This window comes from Loxodonta africana, chromosome 3 (assembly GCF_030014295.1).
Source record: "Loxodonta africana isolate mLoxAfr1 chromosome 3, mLoxAfr1.hap2, whole genome shotgun sequence".
Lineage (NCBI taxonomy): Eukaryota > Metazoa > Chordata > Mammalia > Proboscidea > Elephantidae > Loxodonta > Loxodonta africana.
The window spans coordinates 152,718,892-152,729,971 of NC_087344.1; the positions used below are offsets into that span (position 1 = coordinate 152,718,892).

The window sequence follows — 11,080 nt, forward strand, 5'->3', positions numbered from 1 at the left end:
AACTTAATCCACCCCCACAGAGTGAAAGGAAACTTTGCGAGAACAAATGTCAGGCAAGCAGCTTTGAGATTTCTTGATGGAACTGGGTTCTCGAGTGGGTCAGGAAGGGATGGGAGCGCTCCTGAGTGAAGAGCTACAGTCGTCCAACTGAAACCGCTCCTGTGAACGCCCAGTTCCTCAGCCTTACATTCCCTACTTTCTCCATTTTTCTCCCTATTGTCCTCTCTGTTCTTTCCTGTCTCTTCGCCTTCCTCAACTATTTTCTATGGGTTACTGGAGCCTTAGTTCCTGAGGAAGAGAGAAGAGGAAGAGGGATACCCTGTGAGGCGCAAAAGGCCACAGGGAGCAAGAGATGCAGGAGGATCTGGAGCAGCTGGTGCTTCTCGGAGCCTGGCCCCCCCCCCCCCCAGCTTCTTCCCTCCCGGTCCCAAACCATTCTCCCTCTAAATGGCGATCTGGAGCACAATGCCAAATAGTGATAACAAGTTTCATTCGCTAAGGAGTTTTTAAAAAACATCCTTTTGAATTAAACACTAAGGTCCCACCGAACTCGGATGGCTGGTTCACAGCCTAGAGTGCTCACAATGGCATCATGGAACCACCTCAGAGGTAGCTGAATACAGCCAAATACCAAACCCTAACCTCATTGCCATAGAGTCAAGATTCAGACTCACATGTATAAACACATCAAAAAACAAAAAACCATGCGGTCCAGTCGATTCTGACTCATAGTGACCCTATACGAGCATCTCAACAGAGTTATATAAATCCTCATTTAGCTTTCGTAGTTGCCACAGAACAATCTCAAGACTGTCTTCTATCAGACAGGGCTTAGTACAGTTGACCTGTGTGAGTGGTCTCACTAGTCTGGCTTTCTCTCTGCCCCTTTCTTTTATTGACTTCTGTCATTTCATTGGCATCTCAGGAAATGAGGTAAAATTCGTTATTTTTAGGTCAATGGCACAGCTGTTTAAGCCTCAGTCATAAACCACATACTCATTTACTAGTTTCCTGTCCCAAGGTGAAATTTCTGCAAACAATAGTGTTATTTTTCTTTTCTTTAACTTCACTCACTTCTCATTGTCCAGGGAGAGCAGATGACTGTCAGGGCAGGAATTGGGACTTCCTGGGTCCCTTGGCCAAACAGCACCTATTACCAGATAGAAACCCCAAGTACTGCTCAGGGTGACTCAAATTGGCCAATAAACCAGAGACTGAGGAGGGCGAGCAGGAAAGACACCTTTATTTCCTGGTGCAAGAAAAGGAGTCAGCTGGAGTTGCTGCTGCCAAGACTGCTCCCCTAGGGTGAGGGGAAAAGTTACTTATAAGGGGTTTACAAGTAGGGAGTTCATACAAGTTACATCAGCAAGATTTTTCATCTTACTACACAGGCACAGTGGAGTTTACATATAACTTCCAAGCAAAGAAAGCAGGATTCTAATGCAAAGCTGTGGAGAGGAAGCCAAGCAAAGGAAAGAGGATTCTAGTGCAAAAGCTGCTCCTGGGCAGTTAAGCAAAGACAGCAGGATTCTGGTGCAAAGCTACCTGAGATAGTGAAATAGTGAAATCTTCCACAGCCTGGGAAATCTGTCTTAATTACACTCCAAAGCCACCACAAGATCCTATGTGTAGTATATAAAGGTATGTCAGCAGGGGTTTACCTGGGGAGTGGAATTGGGAACCAGGGAAATTTCATATTCCTCTTTACACACTTCTTTTTTGGGTAATTTTTCTTAAAAACAAACATATATTTGTTATATTTACAATAAAAAAAAAATTAACCATGTTTAACATTTATACACTCAGGCAAACCAGACTAACCTCATCTGCTGTGACTCAAAATCGACCACGTGCTGTTGAGGCTACAAGACAGGATTTTGACACTTATACAGCCGCCATCTTTTCTGAGAGCCTGGCCATCTCCATTACATTCCAATTTCTAAATATATTATGAGCCAGAGACTTCACAGTTCTTTATTTTTTTGAAAGGTAATGTGTGGTAAAGAATTTTACTTCATCCTAGAACTTAGTCTTTGCCCTTGGTTTCTGAGAGATAACTCTAAATTAAAAAAAAAAAAAAATTAAACCCTTTGCCATCAAGTCTATTCTAACTCACAGTAACCGTATAGGACAGGTAGAACTGCCCAACTGGGTTTTCAAGGAAATAAATCTTTATAGAGACCGAGTGCTGTATCTTTCTTCCTTGGAGTGGCTGGTGGATTCAAACTCCCAAGCTTCCAATAGAAGCCAAGTACTTAACCATTGTGTCACCAGAACTCCTTGAGATAACTCTAAACACTTGGGATTTGCTGAGTAATTGAGGTGCCTTTGTTTTCTATAGGCCTCCAGACCACTATTAGGGTTTGTACTAATAAGATGACTCAACTGATACTGGTCACGCTAGAAAGACCACCTCCCAATATCAGCCAAATGGGGGGAGGGGGCGGTGATGGGGAAAAATTCACTCAATCATGCCGAAGTAACGAGACTCCAACAAAGGCTCTGGACACCGAAGCTCCGTGGGCTCCTGGTTGGTGAGCGACAACTATGTCCATGGAATGGTAGCACATTCTGTTTTGGACAAGGACTCTCAACGTTCAGAACATTCCCAGCCCTTGCCCTGCCTCTCTCTTCGTTTGTATCCTTTTTGCTATAGCACTGTAATTGTAAGTGTAGTACTTTCTGTGGTTTCTGTGAATCAATTCCAGTGAATTATCAAACCCAAGGGAGTAGTGAGAGCCAGCAGGTCAGAAGTGTGGGGCCTGAGGACTTCTGAGCTTATGGCTGCTATCCTGAAGGGGTAGACGGAACTTCTGTATTTGTAGCTAGCAGATCAGAAGTGAGTGTGTCATGAGGGCTCCCCAAATTTCGGCTGCCATCTGATCTCTTGGGCAGGCTTGGCAGTCTGGAGGACTGTGCCCTTTACTTGTGAGGTCTGCTCTAGCTCCAGGTGGTTACAGTCAGAAGAAGATGCTGCATGTGCACCTGGTGTCAGACAGAAGCGGAACAGAATTGAACTGATAGTAGGTAGATTTGGGTTGATCAATAAATATTTGGTGAAGAGAAGTGAGAATTGATTTGGACACTTCCTACATGTAAATACATCAAGGTATCCAGGAGCATTCACTGATGTGTCACAGGGTATGTGTGTCCAAGTTGCCTTACAGTATTATGTCATTGTTCAATTTACGTAGAGAAAACATCACAACACTAAATATGTGTAATCGATGTAAACTTTGTATTTAAATTATACACATAGGTCAAATAACTTACAAAGAGATTATTATCATGCATTATCTTGGCACATAAAATTCCCTTTCTTCTTCCTAAGGCTAGTTCGTGCTTTTGAAAAGTGAGTTTGGTCACTTGGGTTAATGATTTCAAAATGGTTAGATTGCATATGACACATTAACAAATGACCTGGTCATGCATACACATAATAGAGTTCTATGTGGCCAAAATGTGAGGGTCTCTATGAACTGCTATTGAGTTAGTTCTAGGATAAATTGTTTATGTGAAAAAAAGCAAAGAAAGAAGTAAAAAAAGTATACAGTATTCAACCTTTTCTTTAAGAAAGGAGAGGAAAGACATGTTTGTACTTATTATTAATACATCTTTAATTTTCAAGAAGGATAAGCCAGAAGATATTACAAATGTTTTCATCTAGGGAATGTGCTTTAAGCTACAGAAATGATGGTGAGGCTTTGCTAAGTATTATCTGTTTTATATAGTTTTGATTTTTAAACCATGTGATGTTTTACATTTTTGGGAAAAAAACACAGCAATTGATAAACAAAAACAGAAAATTTAAATCAAATTGTATATCAAAATGATAATACAACCACACAGAAAATAAATAAATTTTGAACGCAGGTTGCTGACTGTGATCCACAGTGGTGTATATTCCAAGGTCAGAAGACTCTGCAAAGAAATTTTGAACTTTGTAGATTTATTGTTGATAGTCATATTGATGGAATAACCTAGAAACAATTTTGTGTGTATTATAGGATAGAGCACATGAGTAAATATATTAAAAATTGTTTCCTGACTGCTGCTTCCATGTTGATGGTAGATCAAAGTAAAATGAAATCCTTGACAACCTCAATCTTTTCTCCGTTTATCCTGGTGTTGTTTATTGGTCCAGTCGTGAGGATTTTTGTTTTCTTTATGTTGAAGTGTAATGCATACTGAAGGCTGTGCTTCATCAGTAAGTGCTTCAAGTCCTCTTCACTTTCAGCAAGCAAGGTTGTGTCATCTGCATAATGCAGGTTGTTAATGAGTCTTCCTCCAACCCTGATGCCCCGTTTTTCTTCATATAATCCAGCTTCACAGATTATTTGCTCAGCATACAGATTGAATAGGGATGGTGAAATGATACAACCCTGGCTCACACCTTTCCTGACTTTAAACCATGCAGTATTCCCTTGTTCTGTGTGAACGATTGCCTTTTGATTCATGTACAGATTCCTCATGAGCACAATTAAGTGTTCCAGAACCCCATTCTCTGCCATGTTACCCATAATTTGTTATGATCCACAGAGTTGAATGCCTTAGCATAGTCAATAAAACACAGGTAGACCTCTTTCTGGTATTCTCTGCTTTCAGCCAGAATCCATCTGACATCAGCAATGATATCTCTGGTTCTGCATCCTTTTCTAAACCCAGCTTGAATTTCTGGCAGTTCCCTGTCGATATACTGCTGTAGCCGCTTTTGAATGATCTTCAGCAAAATTTTGCTTCCATGTTATATTAATGATATTGTTTGATAATTTCCACATTGGGTTGGGTCACCTTTCTCGGGAATAGGCATAAATATGGATCTCTTCCAATCTGTTGGCCAAGTAGCTGTTTCCCAAATTTCTTGGCATGGACAAGTGAGCACTTCCAGCGCTGCAACCATTTGTTGAAACATCTCAATTGGTATACCGTCATTTCCGGAGCCTTGTTTTTGGTCAATGCCATCAGAGTAGCTTGTACTTCTTCCTTCAGTACTTTCGATTCTTGATAATATGTTCCCTCCTGAAATGGTTAAACATAGACCAGTTCTTTTTGGTATAGTTACTGTGTGTTTTTTCCTTCCATCTTCTTTTGATGCTTCCTGCGTCCTTTAATATCTTCCCATAGAATCCTTCAGTATTGCAACTCAAGGCTTGAATTTTTTCTTCAGTTCTTTTAGCTTGAGAAAGGCTGAGCGTGTTCTTCCCTTTTGGTTTTCTATCTCCAGCTCTTTGCACATGTCATCATAATACTTTGTCTTCTTGGACTACCTTTTGACATTTTCCGTTCAGCTCTTTTAGTTCACCTCTTTTTCCTTTTGCTTTAGCTACTTGATGTTCAAGAGCAAGTTTCAGAGCCTCTTCTGACATCCATTTAGGTCTTTTCTTTCTTTCCTGTCTTTTTAATGACCTCTTGCTTTCTTCATGTATGATGTCCTTGATGTCATTCCACAACTCTTCTTGTCTTCAGTCATTAGTGTTAATGCATCAAATCTATTCTTGAGATGGTCTCTAAATTCAGGTGGGATACACTCAAGGTCGAACTTTGGCTCCTGTGGACTTGTTCTAATTTTCTTCAGTTTCAGCTTGAACTCGCATAGGAGTAAGTGATGGTCTGATCTTCAGTCAGCCTCTGGCCTTGTTCTGACTGATGATATTGAGCTTTTCCATCATCTCTTTCCACAGATGTAGTCAATTTGATTCCTGTGTATTCCATCTGGTGAGGTCTGTGTATAGCCACTGTTCTTGTTGGTGAAAAAAGACATTTGCAATGAAGAAGTCGTTGGTCTTGCAAAATTCAATCATTCGATCTTTGGCATCGTTTCTATCACCAAGGCCATATTTTCCAACTGCTGATCCTTCTTCGTTTCTAACTTTTGCATTCCAATCACCAGTAATCATCAGTGCATCCTGATTGCATGTTCGATCCATTTCAGACTGTGGAAGTTGGTAAAAATCTTCAATTTCTTCATCTTTGGCCTTAGGAATTGGTGCATAAATTTGAATTTGGTCTTTCTTGCAGGCATATGGATATTATCCTTCTGACAGCATTATACTTGAGGATAGATCTTGAAATTTTTTTTTTTTTTTTGAAGATGAATGCAACGCCATTCCTCTTCAAGTTGTCATTCCCGGCATAGTAGGCCATATGATTGTCAAATTCAGAATGACCAATACCAGTCCATTTCAGCTCACTAGTGCCTAGATTATCCAATGTTTATACATTCCATTTCATTTTTTTATGATTTCCAATTTTCCTAGATTCATACTTAGTACATTTCCGGTTCTGATGATTAATGGATGTTCGAAGCTGTTTCTTCACATTTTGAGACATGCCGCATCAGCAAATGAAGGTCCCGAAAGCTTGACTCCATCCACGTCATTAAGGTCGACTCTACTTTGAGGAGGCGGCTCTTCCCAAGTCATCTTTTGAGTGTCTTCCAACCTGGGGGGCTCATCTTCCAGCACTATATCAGACAGTGTTCTGCTGCTATTCATAAGGTTTTCACTGGCTAATGCTTTTCGGAAGTAGACCCCCAGGTACTTCTTCCTAGTCTGTCTTAGTCTGGAAGCTCAGCTGAAACTTGTCCACCATGGGTGACCTGCTGATATTTGAATACTGGTGGCATAGCTTCCAGCATCACAGTGACACACAAGCCCCCACAGTACAACAAAATGACAGAGGAGTGGGGGATGACCTCTAGGTCAGCAAAAAATGAAAGGCAAGGTGCTAGTATTAGACAATAAGAAAGTGATAGTTGCAGAGGATCTCATCATTTCTACGGTAAAAAGAATAATCCTAAGAGAAAATGATCGATAATCATAAAACCAAAAAAAAAAAAAAAAGAAGAAGAAGAAAGAAAGAAACAGAAAAACAAAGAGGAAGAGGAGAAAAAGAAATAGTAGAGCCAACATTGTAGTCTGTGTTGCCTGAACTTGGGGCCTGCACTAGGTAATGGGCAGTTAGTACTCAGCCTCATCGCCTGGTCTTCTATCCAACTCAAGGATCTAATCAAGGGTGGATCCTCAGAATTTTAAAACAGCAAAATATTCTGAGACTTTGGGCCTTGGCTATGCAACTGTTAAAAACATAAAGGCCTGGTTAAAACATTAGATTTAAATTTGGTCAAACAGAACAAAGCAAAGTGGCAGAACGAGAGAACGAGGTAACAAAGAGGCATTAATGCTAAGTCTTGAGAGGAAGAACCTGCCAAGGCAAATACAGTAAGGGGAAGGGGAGAGATCCCCAGCTCAGGCCTTACAGCAGTGCCAGCCCCCCAGCTCCAGGAGCTCCAAAGTCTGAGGGATTTAAGCTTTCAGTTGGTACTTTGTTATGGGATTGGGGATCCTGACTGAGATGTGGGATCCTGAACCCAAGATACGAAATCATGGGTCTTTGCTGCCAGAGGAAGGCAATGACCTTAAATAAGGGCCTATGGACTTCCAAGCTTTCATTTAGCTAAAGCATTCTCTGGGTTCTTTCTGAATAGGTGGAAATTTCACCTCTAATTTTTGGAGCTCCAGATAAGAATATCCCTGTTATTTCTAAACTACTTCACTCATTAGGGCTCCTTGATATCTGATTTAAATAAGTAAAAAGAAGATGAGATCATGTCTGGGGTGACAGAAAAAACCCAAGGTACTGTATTCTTTTTTTTTTTTTTTCTAATTTATTTTATTTATTTGTTGCTGAGAATACATACAGGAGGACATACACCAATTCAGCAATTTGTACATCTATAATACTATGACATTGAATACATTCTTGGAGTTGTGCAGTACTTCTCATCCTCCTTTTCCAAAGTATATTCTATTTTAAAGACTCAAAAGGAAGCCTTTGATTCCAGGTAGGTTTACAGAATCGCACACTGAGTTAGTAATTTAACGTACTAATTGGTGTGTCAAAAGGCTACCAATTCTGAAGTCTTTGTGTCACACTAGAGCCTAGGCTTGTGTCTCTTTCATCCTCTGATCTACCAAACTCTTCTCATTCTGTAAGCCCAGGGAAGCTTCACACACTGGGGACTCAAGTCATTTCATGTGACACATTTTTGGGCTTAGGGGTGACACCTAATGGTTAAATGATTTCAAGAATGAAGACTAACTGCCATCATGTTACTTGTTTCTTACCTCCCTCAGAATGGAAGCTTCTCTAAATTCCATCTGCAAAGTCAACAGAGTCCAGATCCCAGTGGAAACCTAACTTCTCTTTGGTTGAAGTGATGTCTTGCAGCCTCTGAAGCCGTCTTCCAAACCACTTTTATTGCTGTTCCCTCCAGTCCTGGGGTGAACGCACAAGCTTTGATTTTTAGATTAACACATAAAGCCTCCTTCACAGACTTTGGCAGTAATTGCGGTTGTTTTTCAGATTGTTCTTTGGGGGAAGGTCAAACATTCAAGTGTTTTCTGTAATTTAAGCTTTCTTCTGCAAAGATCCTTGAGAGTGACAAGGAATGAAATTCTTTGAGTTCAATTCTATCCAGGGAATAAGTCTATGACAATGTCAGCAATATCACAATTTTCAGTGTATCTTCCTCATCCTGAGAAAGAGGGCCACAAGCTTGAAGAAGGACACGCTCCAGAAGGGCACGAAGAAATGAGAAGCTGCTGAAGGGGATTAGAAAGTTGGTGAGATGAATGAGACAGGAAACAGGTTTAGGGTTCTGCGCCCACCCTCGAAACAAGGGCCATGGAGCCCTACCTACACTCTGGCTTCGAGGTCTCACATCAAACGCAAAGGAAAATGGCGGGGAGAGAGATAACAAAGTGGCATTAAAGCTAAGACTTGAGAGAAATGACCAGTCAAGGCCAATGCAGTAAGCCAGGGTCTATCGGGAGCGGCAGTCTCCTTTGCCTGAAGGATTTGCTTGGTACTTCCTGAGGCTTTTTTCTAGCACTTCGCTGCTGGCGTTTGAATTTCGAAACAGGATTGAATTTCATACGTTGGAAACCACAAAAGTCAAAGAAGGCAAGCTTAACATTTTCATGGGTGGATCTTTACCGCCAAACATCCGCTTAGTTTCCGTAGTGTAGTGGTTATCACGTTCGCCTCACACGCGAAAGGTCCCCGGTTCGAAACCGGGCGGAAACAGCTCAGTTTTACACCTCCTTCTGGCCGACTGCTACTTTTTCTCATCACATCTATAATCTGACCCAAATCCTTGAGAGTCCCAGAGGGAAATGCAGAAGGTATGGTGACCCATGGGAAGGTGAAATACAACCAGAGGTACTACAAGATTTTTGCCACTATATATGAACAAAAATCCTGGGATGCATCTATGGAAATGGATCCTAAGGGGGTATAAGCTGGGTGGAAGGAATATAAAGTTGGATACGGCTATGTATTTTTATTGACATAGGTGCACTAAGGAGAAATACCGGAGCTATTGTGTTAGTTTCAGCAGGTGTCAGAGGTTCTAAATTGTTCACTTGAGCCAGTTGCCTGAAAACTTGCCCCCAAAGGTGGCCTACAGTAAATAAAGTTGAAATCCCAGAACGTCTTTGATATATTTATTGTGGAGGAAAATATCTAAGGGCTTAGGGGGATTAGAAAGCTACAGTAAATTTATCACGTAAGACATGTTCGTTCACCCACATCTATAGCCCCAGGTATGATCAGGAAGACACTACGTTTAACAAGTCTGTGAGAAATACATTTCCGGGACCTGTCTTTGCATCCTCAAAACATTCTGTGGTGGCGATTTTATGAAGGGCAGTGGAAACTGCTGCCATTCATCTGGGATTTCTGAAAGTAATGGGAATGTCTTAGTAACGGTTGCTAAAGAAACAGTAAGTGATTATAGATAGAAAATGGTGTTTGCAACATTATTTGTAATCATAAAACCATAGAATCAACTTAATTTCCAAAGTGTATGGAAACGGTTGAATAAATAATAGTACAAATAACAGACAGAATACACTCCTTTGTCAGAAACTACTTTGATGATTTCACTCGATATTTTTTGAGTTCTCAGTTTCCAAGACAAAGAGGAGGGTAACTAGGGCTGCTCTCTACCTTTACATAGTAAGATTTATGGAATAGAAATACTCAGAACATCTTACACTTATAAAAAAAAAAAAAAAGAAGAAAAAAGATTAAATTACACCCCCGGCTGAGCTCGAACTGTCAAGATTAACCTATTAACAGCACAACGCGCTAACAGATTGCGCCACAGAGACACCAGCAAAGGTGTGTGGGTTCCACAGGGAGAGACCACTTACGAAGCATTAGGCGTTCCGCAGGTTTTCTATGGTACAAATTCTCGGAAAAGCGAGGGGTTGGGGGTGACGAATCGTGCTCTTCGTCACCTTTGAAACCTGCGCATTGGGTGATTCCGACGCAAGAGGGCAGCCGAATGGCCTTCGCCGCTCCTTGCTCCTCGTCTGCCTCAGAAGCCAGAGACACCAGTAGACCCCGGGTCTGCGACCCCTGCCTGAGGGCTGCGGGGACCATGACACGGTGACCCCCGTGGGCTCCGGGACGTCCCTTCGCGTCGTCTGCTCCGCCTTCTCCAGCCTGCCTGCGCCTCTGAAGCGCCCCAAGCTCGACTTGTTTGCGGTCGGGCGGGCGGGAGCGGAGAAAATGAGGGGGAGAACGGGAACCTTGAAGAGGAGCTAAGGAAAGCAGGAAGGCGTGGACTAGGGCGAGATCCCCAGGAGGCCCGTGCAGAGACACAGACGAGATCCTGGGAGGAGAGAATGGTTTTTATGACGCAGCCGAAAGGGGAGGAGTAAGCGGAGGAAGGACATGAAAGGGAGAAAAACAGAGCACCTGCAGCTGTCCAAGAAAAAAACAGCAGAACAGTGTGAATGTTTCTTTGTCAATACAATTAAAGGGAGCCTGGTAAACCTTAGCACGTTTGTGCGAGTGGTGATCGTGTAGTGGTTAGTATTCTGCGTTGTAGCAGCAAACGCGATTCAAATCCGAGTCCGGGTAGTGTCTGGCGCGGGTTTTATCACGCACTGGCGCGCTTCTTTTGGTTACCGTTTCATTTCTGCACCTGCATCGCTCCCTATCTGCCGCCAGTCGGCAGCAGAGCGTACACCTAGGAGTCAGAAGGGAAGGAACCCTGACAGTGAGCACA

General features: G+C 42.0%; 1 non-coding gene across 1 annotated transcript; it reads left to right on the top strand.

The window, feature by feature from the left end:
* Window positions 1-9,014: 9,014 nt before the first annotated feature.
* On the top strand, window positions 9,015-9,087 carry TRNAV-CAC (transfer RNA valine (anticodon CAC)). The gene has a single exon. It is a non-coding gene; the product is annotated as a tRNA-Val (tRNA).
* The last annotated feature ends 1,993 nt before the right edge of the window (window positions 9,088-11,080 follow it).